The following is a 20,296-nucleotide window of genomic DNA, read 5'->3' as shown; positions in this document are numbered from 1 at the left end:
AGTACGATGATATTATTAGGAAATGGATTCGAATAAATGCATCTGCAGCGATTACGACCAATAGTAATGGTTTAAGTACCTTTTTTTCAGTTTTCCTTGCATTTAGATAAATTTTTTCAGTTTATTGCAGTTTCATGTTTAATATTCGAGAAATTATTAAGGACGTAAGAAAACTAGGACAAAGCAAATGAAACGGAAAGTACCTAGTACTTCTATCATTTATCTCGGGGCAGATAATTGGATTTTCGAGAGCGAACGATAAGAGTTCCAGCAGTAATGCAGTATTTCGCATGGCTGCTTATGCTATGATCAAAATAACGCTATCTCGGATGTTCACGCACACTCACATGGACATGAATTATATAAAAAAAAGATTTTAACATAGCTATATATTTCAAAAGGGTATCACAAAAAGATCAGCTCGTTGTTCTATACTGTCATCAAGGACAACCGAAGGTAATCGACTGTAATTAGGGCTGCATCTACTTGTCTATGGAAGAATATTTTATAAAAATTACCTCCTCAGCTACTTTCTGAGTAAAAGTATCCCTTCATGCTTAATTCACTGAAATTAATTGTACGAGGGTGCACACAGGTGGTCTCCATTGAAACGTTTCTCGAGTCGCGACATGCATACCCCCAGTCCCCTGGCATCAATACGTAACCACCTCGTACATTCTAGGCTTTGTTTTCAGCGTTCAGTTCAATCGAATTCAATCTCGTCTATAACAGTGACACTTTATTCATCATGGCAAGGCAGTAAATTGACAGATAGTGTGCTAGCATGCCTACATAGGATCGGTATAATAATGAAGGGTTATTTCTGCTTTGATACGGAACAGACCGAAAGTTTCCCTTTAAACCAATTCACATTAACCGCTCCTCGCCGAACCACTGCAGTACGCAACGGGTTTCAGTATGTGGCAACTCTCAGGAATGCAGCTGCTCTTTCTAATGCACGTGCACGTATTACCCATGTTCAAGAGGTACTAATATTTTGCTTTCTCCGTTTAATTTTTCCGCATATCAGTAGTCATACATGAATCTGTCGGGAATTATATATGCATCACCTGTACTTGGCACAGTCATGTGCAAAAGAAAGCTCAGTCCTGGTGTAGCTCAGCGCCTTGGCCAACATCTCATCGCCATCGCAATCACTACTAGGCATTATTAAGGCCGTGTCGTTGGATGAAAGTTGTCGGGAATAGAACCCCGAAATTATTGAAACCGCCAGGTTCCCTACCTACAGACCCCGACTAACCACGATACCGTTGTAGGAACTCGTTTGTCGCCAAGTTACAAGCCATTGCCCAAGTGAACTACGTCACTTTTGGCTTGCCTTAGCGCTTTAGTCAGTGCAGGCCTCAGCTACTTTGGGTCATCCTTTCTGGTTTCGCTACCTTGTTCGAACCTGGCCTCCATCGCCGTAAAAAGCTAGCAGCCGTGAAATATGGCCCCCTTCGTTACGCGGCTGAGATCTACGAATTCGGAGCTCGGTACCGACGACCACGACTACGACGAGAAGCGTGTCGACCTGCAGGAGCTCGCAAATGGGGTTATGGGGTCGACGTGAGTCATGCCGACCATCCAGCGCATACAGAAGGAAAGCCCAATCTTCCCGTCCCCTACGACAACTAAGCCTAAATCAGTTCAGTAGCTAGAACCTTGGCACCAGCAGCGCATATGTAGTACTACACTGATCAGTGGCCGCTAGTAGCTAGAGCAGGAAGGTCAGTAGTGGCCGATGCTTCCAAAGCCCCACAACACGCCTTCAGCTGTTTTACCAGCACCGCGAGTTGATGGTCGGTCCGCCGGTTGGACGGCCCTTTACTTACTGGTTTACTCCGAAGGCTTCTACAATAACACTAAGACTTACGAAGCGCCATTTCAAGACAGACAGGAACCGGAAGATAAAGGGGGATGAAAGGGAATGGCGGTGTGGGAAGTCGAAGCTGAGTTAGCCAGCCAGGCCGAGTTGTCGACTTGTCGGGCTGTAAGTAGCTCGAAGAAACGACGACCAAGAAACGAACAAGGAAGAAGAAAAGTCTCAGCTTCGTGAGTAGCGACTACCGGTGATGGCAGCGATGGTAGCTGCAATGAAAGTGGTCGCAGTGCCCAGCCGGCAACGGAAAGCGTGCTATTGCTGGTCGGCTTGCAGCCCGGGTGGCTGATGCTGGCCTAAAAACTTTCGCTCTTGCACGAAAAAGGCCAAGAATGGCCTGCTTGCAGATGGGATGATGAGTCTAGTTTAGAAGAGTGTCGGCTGCCAAAAAGAAGGGTGATAAAAGGACTCGAAAAATATACGTTGATTTTCAGTATATAACCGAAGGACGTCGTATCTGCTGGTAAAACCGGAGATCCGACGAGCAGATGTCATGGCCACAAATTTTATTTGCTACGCCAGAGACAAGTGACAACAGTAATATGACGGTAGGCTTTTTCGGCGGAAAAATAAGCTACAAGAATAGGAAATACTATCAATTAAAGTATCTGAACCAAAAATAGAGCCAATCGATTAAATGTATTGTAGACGCGGAGCGAACCATAAAAAATATGCTAACATTAGCTTGTTCTGTTTCTATTACGAGGACTTTTGGTCAGCGACGTTCAATTCAAATAGGCAGGATTTTGTAGTAAATTTTCAAATATAAGCCGCGGCAATTTATCTACAATCGTATATGATCCTTCTAAATACAGTGATATTACTGTTTTTGAGATAGTTTTATCTAATGGCGCGAGTGATGTTGATGTTTATTTGAATATGTTATCAGTATCTTACAATAGTCCAATGGGCCTTGCATCTCTCAAATACATCGGGTATTGAGAAAATGGCGAAATTCGACAATGAGGAAATACAATTAGCTGTTGGATATACTGGCTAAGATTATGCTGTCACCACGTACAGAAATGACTAAGTAATGAACGGGTGCCTATTAGTCCATGGCGTTTCTTGTCGTAGCCCCGCAGTGTTAAGAAATCCATCCAAAACATTAAGTCCTTTGTTGTTTACAGACGATTGCTTGCGCGATAGACAGTGAAATTTACTGTAATATATAATCATTTTTCTAATAACGTGTCATTTGCTGCCTAATAAACACCTTTCGAAGCTCACTTCAAGCAATGGTTGAATAGATTCAGATACCAGTATTCTGTTGCGAGCGTTCGAAAGTTCAGTGAGATACATTTGTTAAAGTTGTCGATTATTTAGAACGTAGCTTTAAGTCAATCGAATCAGATTGCCTATAGCGATTAGGTAATTGAAAAGTAGACCCTGATATATTTGTGTGTCTTCGGACCGTCGACCACTAAAGGCGTCAAATACTCTGTGCTCAATTAATAATTAATTAGCCTTCTATAAAACTGACGTTTATATTGTTAGAGGCAGCGTATGTTGATTTTTTATCGTCGGGAAAGGTGTCTACAACCCATGAAACGTTTAAACAGTGAGTTTGATCGATCTATTTGATGATTTGAATGATTTCATCATAAGCATCTGTCTGAGCAGGGGAGCTTACAGTTCTGAAAACAATTGGCAAAGCGTCAGATTGCGCTACTTCTCTTCTTGCATAACTTCTGTGACTGCAGCGAACGTATCTGCTCCATTTAGCAGACTTATTACTGGCATAAAGTATTTTTTCTAAAAGACTAATTAGTTTGTCCACTAAACGAAAAGTGTCCTGTTTAGAAATTTTTGTCATGATGACGTATCGAGCTAGCCATAACGTCAGCGTCTGGACTCTCTGGCCTCTAGCCACCTTCTCAATAACGCTATCTCTACTAGGTCGACCGTACGTTTCATGATCGACTTCCGCTTTCGGTATTTTTATACGGAGATATTGTTCCGAGAGGTCACAGCGAATTCGTCGAGAAAATCGTTTTGTATTCTTCTTATTGTTGATCGTACTTTCGGCGTTTCGTCGACCCTAATGTGGTGATAATATAAATGTCGATCATGTATAGAAAAGCAAAAACATGCGAAAATTACTACGTTGCAGTGGTCCTAAATCTTTGTTGCGCTTGTCCGCCTCCAGTTATTCGGAAAGACGCGTTTAGAAATAGGTAATTATCGTATTCCGAAGTTTTCTTAAGACCTTCTTACATTAAAGTCTATGGACGACAATATCGTGTAGTTAGTAGAAGAATAACGTAGGGATCGTGCTGAGTATCGTATAGGGTTTAGCAAAATGTTTGACATGACATCGATAGAGCTAAGAAATAGGAAATACACCGAAATAATGCAAGAAAAAGTTGTATAAAAGTATAGCCTAGAATCTACTGTAGTATATCAGTTTTTTTGCGCCTAAATTTATTCATGAGGTCACAGAGTGAACGCATTTCAAGATAGCAGTTTCCCACTTATCCCCTTTACTGTAAAACTAGGACGCAGGAAAAAATCGAACAGGTGTACTAATTTTGAGGGGGCATTACTTTGCTAATGGATGGAAGCTAGATGGGTGTTCAATGGCTTTCTGTTTGACATTTATCAAGCTATTCTGCTGTCGCTTACATTGTTGTTTGTCTTTTTATTTTTTATTACAGTTACTTATATATTGTTTTTAACGTTTGCCTACTCTGCGTTTTCTTATTGTTCCTATAGGGCCAGTTTTATATACACTAGTTAATTAATAAGCCTTTCTGTATTTTGGTATAGTTACTGTAACGTTATTCCCATTCGGTTATGGACTTTAATACTAAGGCATTAAAATTATTTTTATCTTATTATATGGATATTTTTGTTGTTCTAATATTATACTTTTATCACCTACAATTCCAGGTCACTGCTCATATTTTCTTACATCTTTGCAGTGCGATGTTCTACAATGGAACAATGATTTATTTTATAGTCATATATGTTTTTTTTTTTATTTATTAAAGCTGTAACTAATAAGTCTAAAAAATACTGAAAAGTCTACACCTTTTTCTTCTATATAACTCTGTGGGAATTTCATCCATGTTTACATCTCTTCAAACCTAGTTATACCCAATAATGATAGCTCTGGCTTTATCAGCGAACCCAATCTTTTTATTAGAGCCGACCCTGACAGAAGCGAACGAAATGGTTTAGGAAATACTCCACATTCCGGTTAATTATTCGAATAGGTAGTAAGCAGTAAGCAGGCATTGCTGACCCATTGACAATCAACCTATTCTAATATGTTTGCAATAGTCTTATTAGAAATATTCAACTCGTGCTAAAAATTGCTTGTCATTAAAAAGATTAACCGTTTTTACTGGATGAAAAACACAATATACTTCTTCCTGTCTGTCAACCGATCTATTCCTTGACGCAAGAAATTTTCAGGCTTAGCTTTAAAGAACTTATCCAGCCACGTTTTGCGATATCCTTCATTGTACTAAACTGTACGGTTTTTAATTTCTTTTATTTTTTCATTGGAAAAGCGAAATGGTGAAAGGCTGCAACAATACCTCACATTCGAAGTCCAGAAAAGCAGCTTCGACGGTATTTGTCGTGTGTGGCCTCGTGCTGTCATAGAGCAGAATTACCTAACTTTGTTCGTCGAGACTTTTTTTCTTAAATAGCTTAGTTGAACTGATGCAGCTAAAGGAACGTGCCGATTAAGTGTCTGGTTCGTAGGAAGTAATTCCCAACGTATCAGTCCCGTCAAAGACAAAACGTAACCTTTTTTTGACGATGATCTGATTGAATCTTGGGCCTTAGCTCGTCTCCTGGAGCTACCCATTCCGATCTTCGGTTTTGGTTGACGTACAGGTACCACTTTTCCTCACCGAGGACGATTCTGCGTAAAAATCGATCATTGTGGCTAGGTAACGCTCGGTACTGGGCGCGATGTAAGGGCCAATCGTTAAGCGGTAGTTTCTGGCTGTATTCACAAAGCTCATGAGGTATTCAGGCTTCAAGTTTGTGTTAATCCAACGGTGTTGAGGTTAGCAACAGGGATAGTGCGGCTGCTTTTTTCACCCAAATCCTGACCTGTTTGTCGGTCGTCTTTTCCAAAAGTTTCCTCAGATTCTTGCCATTAAAAAAACTCGACCACAGCGGGGAGCATTCTGTAAGTCCCGAATACCGTTTTTCAATTTGATAAACCCTTCTTGAGCAGTCTTCTTAGTTATAGCGTCGTCACCGTACATAAAATATCCAGGGTTCTTTGGCCAGCCTTTTGGCCTCAACGAAGCGCGTATTACAAAGTGTTGAAGAAACGGTTTCCGCGAAGAACATCAATATAAGTTCATTCGAACTAAAATTGCACCCACAACACAATACGCTTACAATAGGAAAAGCCGTTTCGAACGATGTATCAAGTAAATAATAGATAAAAGGAAGCGATTCTCTAAGGAGTTTGCTAAGCTATTTCCAAGTGATAGGAGTATTTGTTTGTAGTGGTTGTCAAAAAAAGAATTTTACATTTCTATGCATTCAATACAGAACCTTAGTCAATAATCATACTCGACAAATATATTAATAGATCACATACCTTTTTGGTTAACAATTTTGAGACGATTGAAGCTCATTTGGCATACATATTTTGGCGGTTCTGCGTATACTGCAGCCAACTTCATACATGGTTTCCTTTCAGGCGTCGTCGATCTTTTTCCATCGGTTTCGTAAAATTTTTCTAGGCAACCTGTTTTGCCTCGAAAGGGGTTAGTTGACATTTATATCTTGCTAGCACTTGAAGCTATCTATCATTCTGACGTGAGCTCTACATGGATGGCCAATGAAACGCAATTGAGTACCATAAGTGTAAGAGGCATCGGTGGGCTCCCGCACGTTAGCCGGCAGAAAAAACAGCGTCGCAACGCTTTTTTCTTGGTAGAGCCTCCTTAAAGCGTTCCCTACTAAGTTATGGCAGCTTCCTGTAAAAGCCTGAACGCCAAAAAGTAACGATGCTGGCTCACCTCGTTCTAATGAACATGGTTTTTCCGAACGCTAAACAGCCTATCGAGGCTAACAAATCATTATTAAATCTTGAAGAGCATCACGGGTTATTGTCCTGTGGGGTAGGGAGGAGGGACTGACATAGCTCTAGTAAGCTCTCGTTTTTTTAAGCAAATGGTTTAATGGTTAATTAACTACAGATTAATGGTTACTCCAAGGAGGACCAAAAAGGAGTGATTAGAACGTCTGATGGCGCTGGAAATTAGGATTGTTTTAATGAACTTATTTTTTACTTAGTCGATTGTCTCGCTCATTTGCCTTTTATTTTCCCCATTCTTTTTTCGACTATAAAAATAGATAGAAGCCAACTATACAGCCATCTCAAGCGTCGACATCGACGAACTTGGGTACAATAGCAAAAGCGCATAACCTCCGCTAGTTTAATATTCTGGTGACGATCAAATCCCCTTTGCATACACAGAGCAGAAAATCGCTAGATTTAGATTGCTAAATCCTAGAGACAGTTTGATGTGAAGCAATTTTAGCTTCTTATAGATAATACGTCCCAATGCTCGTACATCGGCATCTACACATTATCCATGAGTCGACCTGTAATGTTTTACCTCTTAGTTTCTGTAATATCGAAGATGATGACTATTGTGTAAGCTAGAAAAAGAAACGGTGCCATTGCCTTAATATAAACTGGCTATGATTTACAGAGTCAAAATGTATTTATGATAAGGGAAGAGATCAATAGACAGAAACAGGCCAACAACGACAATACAGTTTGATGTAACTTCTACTATTATTATCACTGTTGTCTGTTTATCCTTAAGGTGGCGACTATAGCAAACTATGGGTTAGACAATACGTGGATTAGTCTTTGCACACAGAATCTAAAAGCATGCTAACAACCGAAGTCTTATTCTTGGAATATTACCGCTCATATAGTAGGTTAACTTTCATTACGGTTAGTATACGATATTGCGAGCTATAGGAAGGACCCAAGTAGAGGTAAAAAGTCATAGCAATTATGGGCAGTGTATGCCTTCTCTCGATATCGACACAGGAATAATGCACACGTGGTACTGGGGTGAATGGCAGGGACACCTTGGGCACGCCCCGACATCTAGGCGACCGCATCGGACGGCCGGGTCGCAAAACGACAGATACCTTCTGGGTAATGATTTTCTGGGACGGTTCGAAGCGCTCGATTCGATCCAGCTATGATGAATGGAACGGCCCGGAAGAATCTCTATCTCTGTCGTCGGCAATGCTGTCCCAGGCCAATCTTCGTCGCAAGGCTCAAACGAGAACGCCTCTCCTAGAAAAAACAAAGAAGCTTTCTTTCAACGGCTTTGCTCACTACCGCCGGACCTCGGGCCGAAAGACAGCAAAAAGTAATGGGTCGCTTTCGAATTTTGCACGCGGAAGCGCCGCGAAGTACAGAAGAGTATGGAGTCAAGATTAGTCGATTTAAATTGTATGTCTACTAGTAGCATTGTGCTTGCAAGAGTGTGCAATTAGCAAAGGTGATAGTGCACAGAAAACATTAGGGGAATAGATGCAACGATTTTTTCTGAGAGCAAAAACACACAGACACATACATGCTAAGATTTGTTCTGATTGTTTGATGCGTTTCATATATTCACTCAACGTACTTAAGAAGAAATAGATCGGCCACATATATTTAACTCGGCGGAAGACTGGTGAACCTTGTCGGCATTAGAGTGACCGTATCGGCACTAAGGCCTGGAAATCAGGTAGGTTTTTACGGGGAAACGAATTTCTTCGGCTATTGAGTCTATATCATAGATACGTCGTTTATTTGTTCTATACTTTATCCGCAACTCTTGCATGAATGACACCAACCGCAAAACGATGCGCTCACAAAACCACTCGTTTACAAACGTGTCTGTGACCAAACCTCAACCCATTAATGTGGTATCATTTAACAAAAACGTTATTAATAAGGTAAAGTAACAACGATAATAGTTACGTTTGAGTCAAAATTAAGACAGTATGCTTTTTCTGCACAGATCTGTTAAAGTCTTTACGTAAATGGCAAACAACTGGGTATTTTTACAGGTGTATATATATAAGTATAGAGAAAGGCTCCGGTATTAATAATTTGCCTTAAAAAGCCCTGCCTCGGGCCTCGACGGTCAAACGAGAGCCGCGCGTCCCGTACAGGTCCGTTTCGTCTTCCCAAAAAGCCTTCAAAAGGCTAAAAATTGTATGCTGCCATTCCACCGCAGAATATTGACCACTGTCATAAGTGCGGCATGAAGCAGTCCTTGAATAGGTGTCCTTCCTCGGCGTTAATTACGTTGACAAATTACCATCGGCGTTGGCTATAGCGATATCAATGCTGAGGTCGCTTACCGCCGGAGGAAGCAAAGCTAATTTTTCAGATAACCCTAACTTGTACTCACGCGGCGATTCATAAAGTGAAATGAGAGCCAGCCGGACGACCTAGCAACGGAATCGTTGATATAAACTTTATGAGTTAAAATACAAGTCATTAGCGACGCCGATGTATTACATTAATGGGAGCGTCCGGTGATCTCTCGAACAAGGTGATGTGTGTATACTATAGAATGCAGAGATCACATAGGGATACTAGAAATAGGCATCAAAGCTATATTGTTCTACAGTGGGAATAGATACGATTTTGTTTTATGGTAAGGGCCAACCATCCGAACCGGCGCCTCGTGACAGTACCTAACAGGCCAAAAATTCGAAATATATCATATTTATTTAGCAACAATAGGCTCAGTAGTACTTATTTAAACTACATACGTTGTTGTTTGAAAGTGCGGGGTCTTATCTGGGCCAATCAGGAAGTCGTTGACCAGTAGGGTGGATGTGATGATACAGGCAGGCTAGTAAAGGCACGTAGGCAGCAATGAATGACTATCTGTAACCGTTTAAACTAACATTTCGAAGTGAAATGGTCTCTAGAAACACAAACTGTATCTACTCAAATTATGCGACGTATACGAAAAAATATAAAAGTTTAAAACGTGAGTCCTTGTTCCTTTCCACTTTGCCTATTCACAGAATGACGAATAGGGCTGAATCAAGCACCCAACTATGCAAGGTTAGTGTCAACAATATCAGACATACTGACGCATAAACGCTTGCATTTATGTCACTAGTTCATAAAGTAGTGACTGTGAATAGACCTATTCTCCTTCACAGATATCGTGTTTTTGTATACGATATAATAGAAGTACTCTTCATTTGAAACAAAGCACATCCAAAAAGCAGTGGCGATCGGGCGGCAGACCGAAGAGCACGCTATACGGGCACCTTGTTCATACATATTTTTTGTTATTTTCTCTCATTTAGCAATATGTACCATAGGAATGATCGCTAAGAAAGCTCCGGCCAACGATGTACTTAGCAGGTCCGGATCGTTTTCGCATTATACTACAATGACATCGTTGGGCAACACGCCCTATAAATGTATTTTGTATTCAAAGACGCTTGACTCCTAATCAATCCTATATTCCGCGCTGGAGACGCATATGTGAGAATTAGCGTCACGTAGCAGTCGAAGGGTTGAATAGAGAGATTCGGCTCAAAACCATAAATGAAAGCAGGATCCAACTTGTCCTTCTAGAGACGCGAGTCACGATGATGATGATGATTTATGGTTAATAAATCTATTGACGTCTCTTCCAGTCCCTACATTGGCCATTCGGTTAACTACTGTCAACTGACGATTGTTGATGTATGGATTTTCCTGGGATTGCTTTGTTCAATAAGAATAAAAAAGCAATGATACATTGTACGTTTTAAATATCCTTCCACCGTCGATTCTGTAAAATTGATCTAGCATAGGCTGTATTGTCCGATAATTTTTAAAAATACATACATCGTAGTTTTAATATTGTGATCCAAGTACGCGAGCTACTTTGTATGTCAGACGCAAGCCAATGATCCCAATATTGTCGTTTTGCGGACAACTAGTAGGCGCCTTTCCATGCACCAAGAAGCTATTGCTGACCCTGGCATAAACACTCCAACAATGGTGGAAAAAAAACTAAGGTCCATTTGATTAGACAAATATCCAGAAGTTTATTATTTTTTTCCGTTTCAAACGTTGATCTCAAATCGAAATCTAAAATATCAGAAGTACTGAGACAGATATTGATAGATAGTATCCATACACACTTAAGAAACTAGAAGGTCGCAGAGACTTCTAGTTCATATGCTAATTATCTCTCGTAGAGGCTCTGCTGAATGACTCCATTGGTTATGCTTTCTGTTATCCTACGTAGTACGAAAGTTCAATGTATTCAATGCTCATTTACGTACATTTTAACTGGGCGGGTTATAGAATTTGTAGACGGAGCTGAAATTTTCGAGCGCACGCTGAACTTTTATCATCCGCAAAGGACGTTCGCATGTAACGCTTGCTTATAGTCTGTACCCGCAAGCTCGAATGCCCTCAGGGGTTTTGTAACGCTGAAGGATTTACGTTTACAAGTGACTGTTTCTATTAAGTAGTGTCAGTATCGCGTTCATGTTTCGATACGAGAGTTCAGCATTTGATGAATAAATCTGGCAGAAAAAGTAGAATGATTTTAAAATCGATCCGCCCTACACATTGATGATAGTGAACGTACAACTTCTATACGTATCGATCCGTGTTCGTCAAGGAAGAGCAATCACAAGAAGTAGATTTTTTTTTTTTAGACAGAACCGTGCTCCATGGTTTTTGTAATGTTTAAGTTTCCCTTTTCAGTTTTAAACTGTTCAAATATCTAGTAAAGCGGGCTATATTTCGATCTATTTTCCTAGGATTCGTTTGTACATTTATGCTATGTCATTTGAGCATGTGTCGTCAATAGCCGGTGAACAATCTGCATTAGTCCATGCTATTTATTGGCAGTCGCTCGCCTCAACCCGCGTTAGTCAGCTATTGTCTAATCATAGATTAGACGGACATGGCCACGACCGTGATTTGCTATTCTGCGGCTATAAAGGGTAACATTTTACTGATCCTAATTTTTTTCACATCGAATTATGTCCAGAATCGCCGCCCTTGCCCTGCGCTCATGTCGATCTAAACGGCAGCTTTGCAGAGCTTAAAAAAGGACCTTGTTCAAATGCTCTCCATGTTCATGGCTTGTTCCTATTTTCGAGGCAGTTCCTTAACTTCCAGTCTGTACCAGCGAGCCTGAATGATCCAGTATGACGATTGTGCGTTTTCAAAGTGTCCATTTCATTGAACTGTACCTGTTTAATGTGATTTTTCAGAACGTTCACGCTGCCGACTAGCGAGAAATAGGTACGACATATCCGTACTGAGTTGTCGCCTGGCAGAAATACATCAATGATGATCAGTTCTCATTTGTCATCTGTCACTTTCATTGGCGTACATAAAACTCATGTCTGGCCTTGATAGAAACTCTACAACCTGTTTGGCCTCTGGCACCGCGGTGTATGTAACACTTTTAGCAAAGGACAATTCTGCCGAGCTTTTTTCTTTTAGAGCCACCATCTTTCGAAATGTTTTCATCGCGAATCAATTATATGCATATGTTCATTGTACGAGGAACTATTTAAAAGCACACAAATTAGCTTCGTGCATTCCGTAACTTTGTTCTTATCGTACGGATCGATCGGGTCATTATTAGGGTCAGACTGCTGGCTTTCACGAGACTTCAACTATAGTGCATGAAGATAGGCCTCTGTAACATAGTTCGGATTTATTTAAGACATTAGTTTTATTATTCTTATTATTATATATATATAATATATATAGGTGATATAGCAATCCATATAGGTGATATAGCAATTACTTGAATTTTTTTGCACCTAGTTTTTGACAAACTACTTATATTACTTAGGTACAACACCAGTTATTTGTTGTACCATCAACCTACGGTCTACCTTAACCAGGATTTTTACCTAATTCATCGCTAATTTACTTTAAGTGCCAATACGGTGTCCCAATATTTTCAGCTGTCCAACCTACGAATAGCAGAGGCCAGCTAAATTATCTCCACGGGCTCTTCACACGCCGTCGTCGGGTACGGTCACCATCATCACAGTTACCAGGGATTAACTGTCATCCCGCGAGTGGATTAGAGTGATGGTCGGTGATACGTCTACACGGAAACTAGATGTTCGAGAAGTCTAGGGTTCGTATAGTAGCATACAGATGTGCGGCAAATTCGCTAAGCCGCGCTCCCCCAACAACAACAATATTCAAGATCGGTAGTCGAGATAGAAATCGATAACCATGTTAAAATAATAAGTAAAATCCATTTGTGGTAATAAGAATGTGCTTAAGTTATACACACAGGACAAATTGATTAACGATAGAGTGAAAAGTTCTCGCGCAGTACCCCCAGAGCTATGACGACCTACATATTTCATACACGTAAGCGACGAGCTACAAGGAAAAACATACTTTTTCAAATAGGCCACCATTGTGCTCTACAAACATATACAAACTATTAGTATTTTTACGATTAACGAAAAACCAAAGGTATTCATCTTCCCAATCAAAATGTCGCTCAGGTAGTATCATACAGACGTTTCTTTACACAGACGGAGTGGCTGTAGCAACTAGGTTTTGCTTTGGTCCATAAACAAGCCTCACTTAACACCGAGAAGGCCGGCTGAACAGGCTAAGTTTTGAAGGAATAATGAAATGGCTGCTATGTGCTATGCTAAGTGTATTACAGTGCTAAATGTGAGGCGAGCAACTCCAACGATGCTATTCATTATTTATCAATATAACTTTGTCGATCAGAAGACAAATAGGCCATTTTGAATTTTGTAGTTACAATTCATTATTTTATTTCGTAGAACTGTGTAAATATGGTAATTTCCCAAACAATGTGCTAAAGTCGAGTCAGAGGCTGGTTGTGTTGTTTTGTCAACTTTCAGAACGTGTAGTTAAAACGGAATGTTTTGAGTTTTACGTTTGGGACTGCCGTTTGGCGTTCCATCAGACGGTGTAATTCTTCACTGCTACTACGACTACAGCCTATTACTACGACCATTACAGTGAGGTAATAGCCCGTAGAATCAGAGTCAGCGTCTGATTGACCCTTAACCTACTCCCGTTCGTAACACGTCGTGTTCCAGTTAACCTGATGAATCTGCAAACTCAATAAAGGGTAACAACGCGTACGTCTCTGGTAGCCGAGCAGTAGTGGAAAGAAGTATTTTATTTATTTATTTATTTTTTTTTTTGGCAATATCAAGTAAAGGCGAACACAAAAATAGCATAGATCTACCATGAAAAAAAAAAGTTAAAATTAGTGATCAATACGATTTAACGTTAGGATGAAAAATTAACATACATTTTGCTAACGCGTTCACCTGATGACCACAACAGCGGAGATCGCATCATCCTTAGAACTGTAATCTCCAACGGGTCTGACGTTTTCAGACCTCTGTTCGATTCGATAAAAAAAATGTGACGAGTACAAAAACGGAGAGAGACTTTAGAGATTTCCTAGGCGCAGCCACGTTCACATTATAGCTGTTAAAATTGCCGTATTCCGCGAACGAATTACACATTAGGGACTATTTGAATTTTTCCTATACTAGGCTCCAAACTAAGCTGGATGATTATTGTCTTAAATAAATGTTTGCATAGGTGGCGTTAGGTATTGTTACACTTACATCTTGTTGTAATATCGGTCAAAAACGTTTTTAAAGATGTCTGCCACTGGTATATTTTCCTCTCGTTTTGGTAGTTCGGAACGGTGCAAGTACTTTATCGTAAGCTAACTATCCCTGCCAAGGGCCGTTATATATTAGCGTTGTTTAGTTCCGTAACTCGACAATATCGCATAGGACACAAAATGTCCCAACACAGAAGAAACATATTTTTTTTCCGGAAAAATATTATTTCCGAGTAGGACGTTCGGTCGAGCGGGCCGCTCTTATTCAATGTTTGCGCATACGGACATTGCATCTAATAAAAAAGAAGTAATGTCCACGACATAGATACACTGCGATTACTTCTTCGGCCTGCTTTTCCCTTTATTCTTGTTGTAATCTGGTCGTCATTATACTGATAGCATTTGATAAATTTCCATAGATGACCAGCCCATTTTTCTATCTCTTTCTACATCAAAGTTCGCTCATATTATATTCTTATCGCTCATATCATATATTAAAAATCAGTCTCTGTGCTGCAGAATCGGACAACTAGAACACTGGCATACTTTCACTAGAGGCAGCAACGGTATTTGGAGTCCTTAACGTATTTGAAATACTAAAAAGGTATGAATGGCAGTACGGCAGTCCGATATTACTATTATATGATTTGTAGGGAAGTCTCTTAACTAACTCTCTACTTCAAGTCGCACGCCTGGCTTTTTACTCCCCTATTGAGCACTGAGCTTCGTCGACTTTTCTAAAAGTAAATTGCGGATCTGTCACACACGTGATCAGTGTTATGGAAGCCGAAGTTAGAGCCGGTTGTTTGACATTGAGCCTTCTTGACTTAGTTGGCAGTAGTCAATCGAGGATTAGCAGGACCTAGGTACTAATTCGGTCCGCCATTAGCGGCGGAACGACTGCTAGCTGCTTCTCAACAGCTGAGCTCGAAATAACAGGCTGGCTTCATCCCGATGTGGCTAATTAGACATAACGAAGTGCCGAATGATTTCTACTCACAGCTGAGACATATGTTAAATTGTGAGTCAAATATGCTTATTGGGCCTAGTCTCCTTTAGGTTCACGTACCTTGTGAAAAGGAAGCTAACGTTTAGCTCTCATGAGCAACCATCGTTGTTTAGGAGATCAACGTTCAGCAGTGGTAGTTGGTCGTGTTATGCTTTTCTATATATTATTTAATAGCAAAGTAAGCTTCGTATAATAATGATGCTCCTATAAGGCTCGTTTTCCTTAGACAGATCTTTTCGTGTTAAAATAATAGGAAGCGCTCAGATATTGCCATAACTGAAACTTTTCCCATTAAACATATCTAAATACATCAAGTTAACGGTAAGCAAATTAATTCTTTGATCTGGGGTATCTTAAACGGGGTAATTTCAACGTGCGCGCTTGCTTCCACCCCAGCGAAATCTTTAGGTGTTAATATCAATGGCTTATTGTAATTTCGTTAGCTATATATATATATATATATATAGTATAAATCCGAATCAATTGTTCGACCAGGCGATAGCAACTGGTGATACACAATTCTTTGCCAATCCCACCGAAAACATAACATAGCGTCGCTTTTTTCTTTTGCGTCATTAGTCGAGGCTTTGGTCCAGAATGTAGAGAATTTTTTTCTGTACCTGTACATTATCGTTGTTGATCGTTTATTTACCTTTCATTACCATGGATTAACTGTTTTAATAATAGTTCGAAGCTTATGTAGAGTTTGGCAAATAAGGCTATAATTGAGTAGATTCTCTTGTGCCAGTTTGTGTGAATCGAGTTCTTTTTTGCAGCCAGCTCCTTCAAATAGTGTCAAACTGTTTGCCCGTGGATATTTCGTTCCTTTACGATATCATAGCTACTCACGCGTCTTCGTTTCATAATCGGCGAACCGCTACGAGGAGAATATTTCACATTGAAATCTCCAGGATGAAAGCCACAGAACCACCTTTAGATCGTTACAAAAACAAATTAAAAATAAAGCTCCGCGCTTTGAAAAACGCATTTTTTGTTCTGTACTATGAGGCTTCTGTATCCAACAAGCTATTGCGGTTCGAGACTGCATCACAACATCTCGCCTGATGTCGAGCATCACGCGCTTATAATGACCGATTTTCGCATATATAATTGTCAGTAGTGATAAGAAGTGACGCCCGTATCTTTTCGTGAATAAGAGATCAAAACGGATGGCTTCACGAAAGAATTTAATGCCAAGGGTTTAACCACATCTCCATTCAAATTACGTTCGACGGATTGCGAAAAGTCTGATTCGCTAGGGATTACTTCTCCCAAAGCAGATAGTTGATTAGTGTGTTTACCAGCTGTATCGAGAGTCAATTAAGTTATTCGAGTGAAAAGACCCAGCAAACGAGGTCAGGTCATTCTGTTCTATGACAACGGGAGGTCACAAACAACAAACATCATCAAAGCTGTCCCTTCTAGACTTCGAATAGCAGGTTCTATTGCCCCCAGATAACATATCCTCAAACAAATTTACCTTATTAGCATCGAAGGAGAGTAAATCGCATTACCTATGTGTCTGACTTCCATACATAAACTAAACAAGCGCCCTGCTCGCATTTGGGTTACTACGCGTAGTAAAGATTCACTGAGATCACGAGGAAAATGCTACAGGTTTCCAGGATGGAGCATAGGCCGGTAGCTTCAAAAATGGTCTTGAAAAAAAAAAGGCTTCTTCTTGTCCATCGTTTAAACCAACCGAACTTGACCCCAGCGACTTACGCTGGCTAGCAGATCGCCCACGATCGATATGTATAGTCTACAAACATACTGGGCATGGTAAACACCTCCATTTACACCCAGCCACTCCAACTGTGCGTAGGGGAATAACAGGGCCAAGGGCAAAGCAATATTCTTCTACTTGAGATCATCTAAAGTACGTATCGACTTGCTCTTATTGCTTTTTCCGGGTCGTTTGATCGTAGTCGTTTAGGCCTTGGTCAGAACCCACATCAGCTCACTTACCCCAGAAAGTGAAGTCTGCCGTTTTTAGGAGCCTTGTCCATGATGTGCGGTAACAACGTATTTCACTCGTTGACAGATATCGCAGCCCATGGCAAAGATATCCATTTCGTTATCGCAGGCAATCATTGCACCAGAACTACGTCTTCTGCTGGCGGTTAGTCAACGATAAAGGAAGCGATATTTGCTCTCAACAGCGTTAATTTTCTTTTGTCGCCTGAGCGATTATGAATAGTCTCTTCTACTCAAGCGACTAAAGTTAATTAAAGTGATAAATCTAACAATGTATTATAGTTCAGAAACGTAATATATACTAAAGTGCAACAGAAGCAAGACTCTTAAGTTTATCTGTCAGCTATGTAACGAAATCGATTGGTTGGTGGACGAGAAAGCAAGCAGTCGCAACGCAGAACAATACGTCCGGGAAATCGTTCAAAAGCAGATACATAGACAAGTGCAGATAGACACGGCGTTAGACTACAAGAAGTTACCTTAAACCGTTTTATTCAAATGTTTGCAATCGCCTGGAGCCCAGGTTCTACGCATTTTTTTTTTTACAAGTTCGAGTAATATAAGCCGATTCACGAAAGACATATAACGAAGGCTACTGTGAAATTCGCTCGCGGGGAACACTCAAAGGACATGACAACGTGGTACACTGGGTGACTTTAACGACCTCTTGCCTTTTATTTTTTGTGTGCTTTGCACGAGCATCACATCCAATAGTATTCAGTCTTACCATCCATGATGATCAAACCTTGTTTACATTTCCATGTGAATATTTTTTGGCGTGCTAGGTGGTCCTGCCTAGTCTCTCACGGCCATGCAAAGCTAGCCGAGGTTACTTATTTCCCTATGTGTAAACAGTTGACTTAAAAAACGAAAATTTTCAAGTGAAAGTGGAAGCTCACTGCAGTACATACAGTCGAGCATTTTCACCGTTAGGTAGCGTACTGTGTTTGCAATAGCTGTTTCTTGAGCAAACGATAGGTTACGATAGAAATTACGTCGTCAAGTGTTTCGCTGAATCTAGAATTCAGCTCTCAACAACAGTTTAATACCTTTAACGTTTGAGACAATACTTTATCTTCGGATTACCTAAGTGTCTGTTTTCAGTTGAATGGAAACAAGAAATAGAAACAGATTTTACACACTGCCCGCATTAGGAACTCGATTGGCACACAATTACAAAAGCACCTGAAGACAACCTGCGGTTGTGAGCTCAGGCAATACGAATGCGACAAGCATGAGCAAGGTTGGTCCTGCTATCTTCGTTAAAAAAGCTCAACACTGGGAAAACAAACACACGCAATTTGATATAAATGCGTCGCTACGGATGCCCACGCTAACATTCTGTTTGCCCTCGAAAAGGAAGTAATTGAGCGTCATCTTAATCGGTATATGATAATAATAACAATATTAAACGTAATACATATCTGAACAAAGATTCCCATTATTATTTTATTTCTGAAAAAAAAAGACACTAAACCGGAGAGGAGAGTGCATATGCCCTAGGCAGTATTTACGGAAATATAGATGGTTACAGTTCAAAGTAGTGTACTTACATCCTGTACATTGTGTAAACAAGGCTCGTTTGTCACGAGGGAATCACTCACGAAACTACCAGCGAAAAACACTCCTCCGTGAAAATAGCACAAGGGCACAGAAGCGGAAAATCTTGTTTTGGTTGCGAGACACATAAATCAGCAACCCCCGTCAAGATAGACAACCATGTACGCATTTTTTCTTCAGCTGATAAGCGAAAAGCTTTGTGAAATTAGTGGGTCATAGTTTCCTTATGATGAGCTTTAGCAGCAATTGAGGTTCTTTACGAAACAGCAAAGAAGCACAGTCGTATATGAAGACTATGTGCTGTCTTCTTGAGTCTAGAAATGTAGAAAAGCACCGCTTTTTTGGCGGAGCGGGAACTAGAATGGGCTTCAGTACGAAAAACTGCAAATACATGTGCATTTAATTTTAGAGATCTGCAGATCAGAGCCTGTACATAGTATCAAGCAGAACTATTCTGATGCTCATAGACAATTGCACCAGGTCCTCTGAATATTCTGCGCCCATTTGCCCTTACGACCCGTCAAATTCGATGGCACAAATAATTAATATACACCAAAAAGGAATACACCCCTATAGACACTGTGATCATTTTCGCTTATTACGGCTATCACCACGACCGTTTTAATCAGCAGCTTCGTCATCCGATTCGTAGTTCGACATTTACTTTTCGATCTAAACGTATCTATATGCGAACGTGGCCATGTGTACCCGCTGTCCGAGTGTGCAGTACACGTAACAGCACACGTGCACACTGATGGGTTGGTGATCGCATCATTAAGAAGGATTCGAAAAAGAGCGAACGTTGAGAAAATTTAACCGAGATATGTGCAGTTGTCTTTCGATGTCTCAGTAAACCTTGGCGGGCAGACGCCCAAGCAACGTAACGCATCATGAGGAACAATGAGAGACAGAGGAAAAAAACCAATTTCAGAGAGCCCAACAAGAACAATAGCGACGGCTAATGGTTTAGTGTCTCAAACGAGAGCAACTTATATAATGCTTATTTTGCAGTTCAACTTATTGATGATTAATAAACAAAGTTCCTCTGACGCTCGCTGTTACGCATTACTAAAGATGTTAAATTGTCAACGGTTTGCTTACTTTAATTCGTTTCCAGTCTTCTCCAGTCACAATAATGATTAAAAGCGGTACGACTTTTTAATACTTATTCATGTTAAGGGAATACCGTGTTAAAGTACGTATAAACTCGTTGTTTAAAAGACCACGCGCCCT

At 40.4% G+C, this 20,296-nt stretch overlaps 2 long non-coding RNA genes across 2 annotated transcripts; one reads left to right on the top strand and one right to left on the bottom strand.

Annotated features, from left to right (window-relative positions):
* Positions 1-5,001: 5,001 nt before the first annotated feature.
* LOC111270747 (uncharacterized) lies at positions 5,002-19,728 on the bottom strand. Its single transcript, XR_002686454.2, has 3 exons — positions 19,057-19,728; positions 6,456-8,183; positions 5,002-6,218 (listed from the first exon to the last, which is right to left on the bottom strand). It is a non-coding gene; the product is annotated as an uncharacterized LOC111270747 (long non-coding RNA).
* LOC111270742 (uncharacterized) lies at positions 10,939-14,049 on the top strand. The gene is made up of 3 exons (XR_002686446.2): positions 10,939-12,161; positions 12,839-13,017; positions 13,772-14,049. It is a non-coding gene; the product is annotated as an uncharacterized LOC111270742 (long non-coding RNA).
* Positions 19,729-20,296: the final 568 nt, after the last annotated feature.

The sequence above is a fragment of the Varroa jacobsoni genome, unplaced genomic scaffold (assembly GCF_002532875.2).
Source record: "Varroa jacobsoni isolate VJ856 unplaced genomic scaffold, vjacob_1.0 scaffold_166, whole genome shotgun sequence".
In the NCBI taxonomy this organism is placed as follows: domain Eukaryota; kingdom Metazoa; phylum Arthropoda; class Arachnida; order Mesostigmata; family Varroidae; genus Varroa; species Varroa jacobsoni.
The sequence above is the reverse complement of the archived record's forward strand: the minus strand, read 5'-3'. Positions and strand labels throughout refer to the sequence as shown.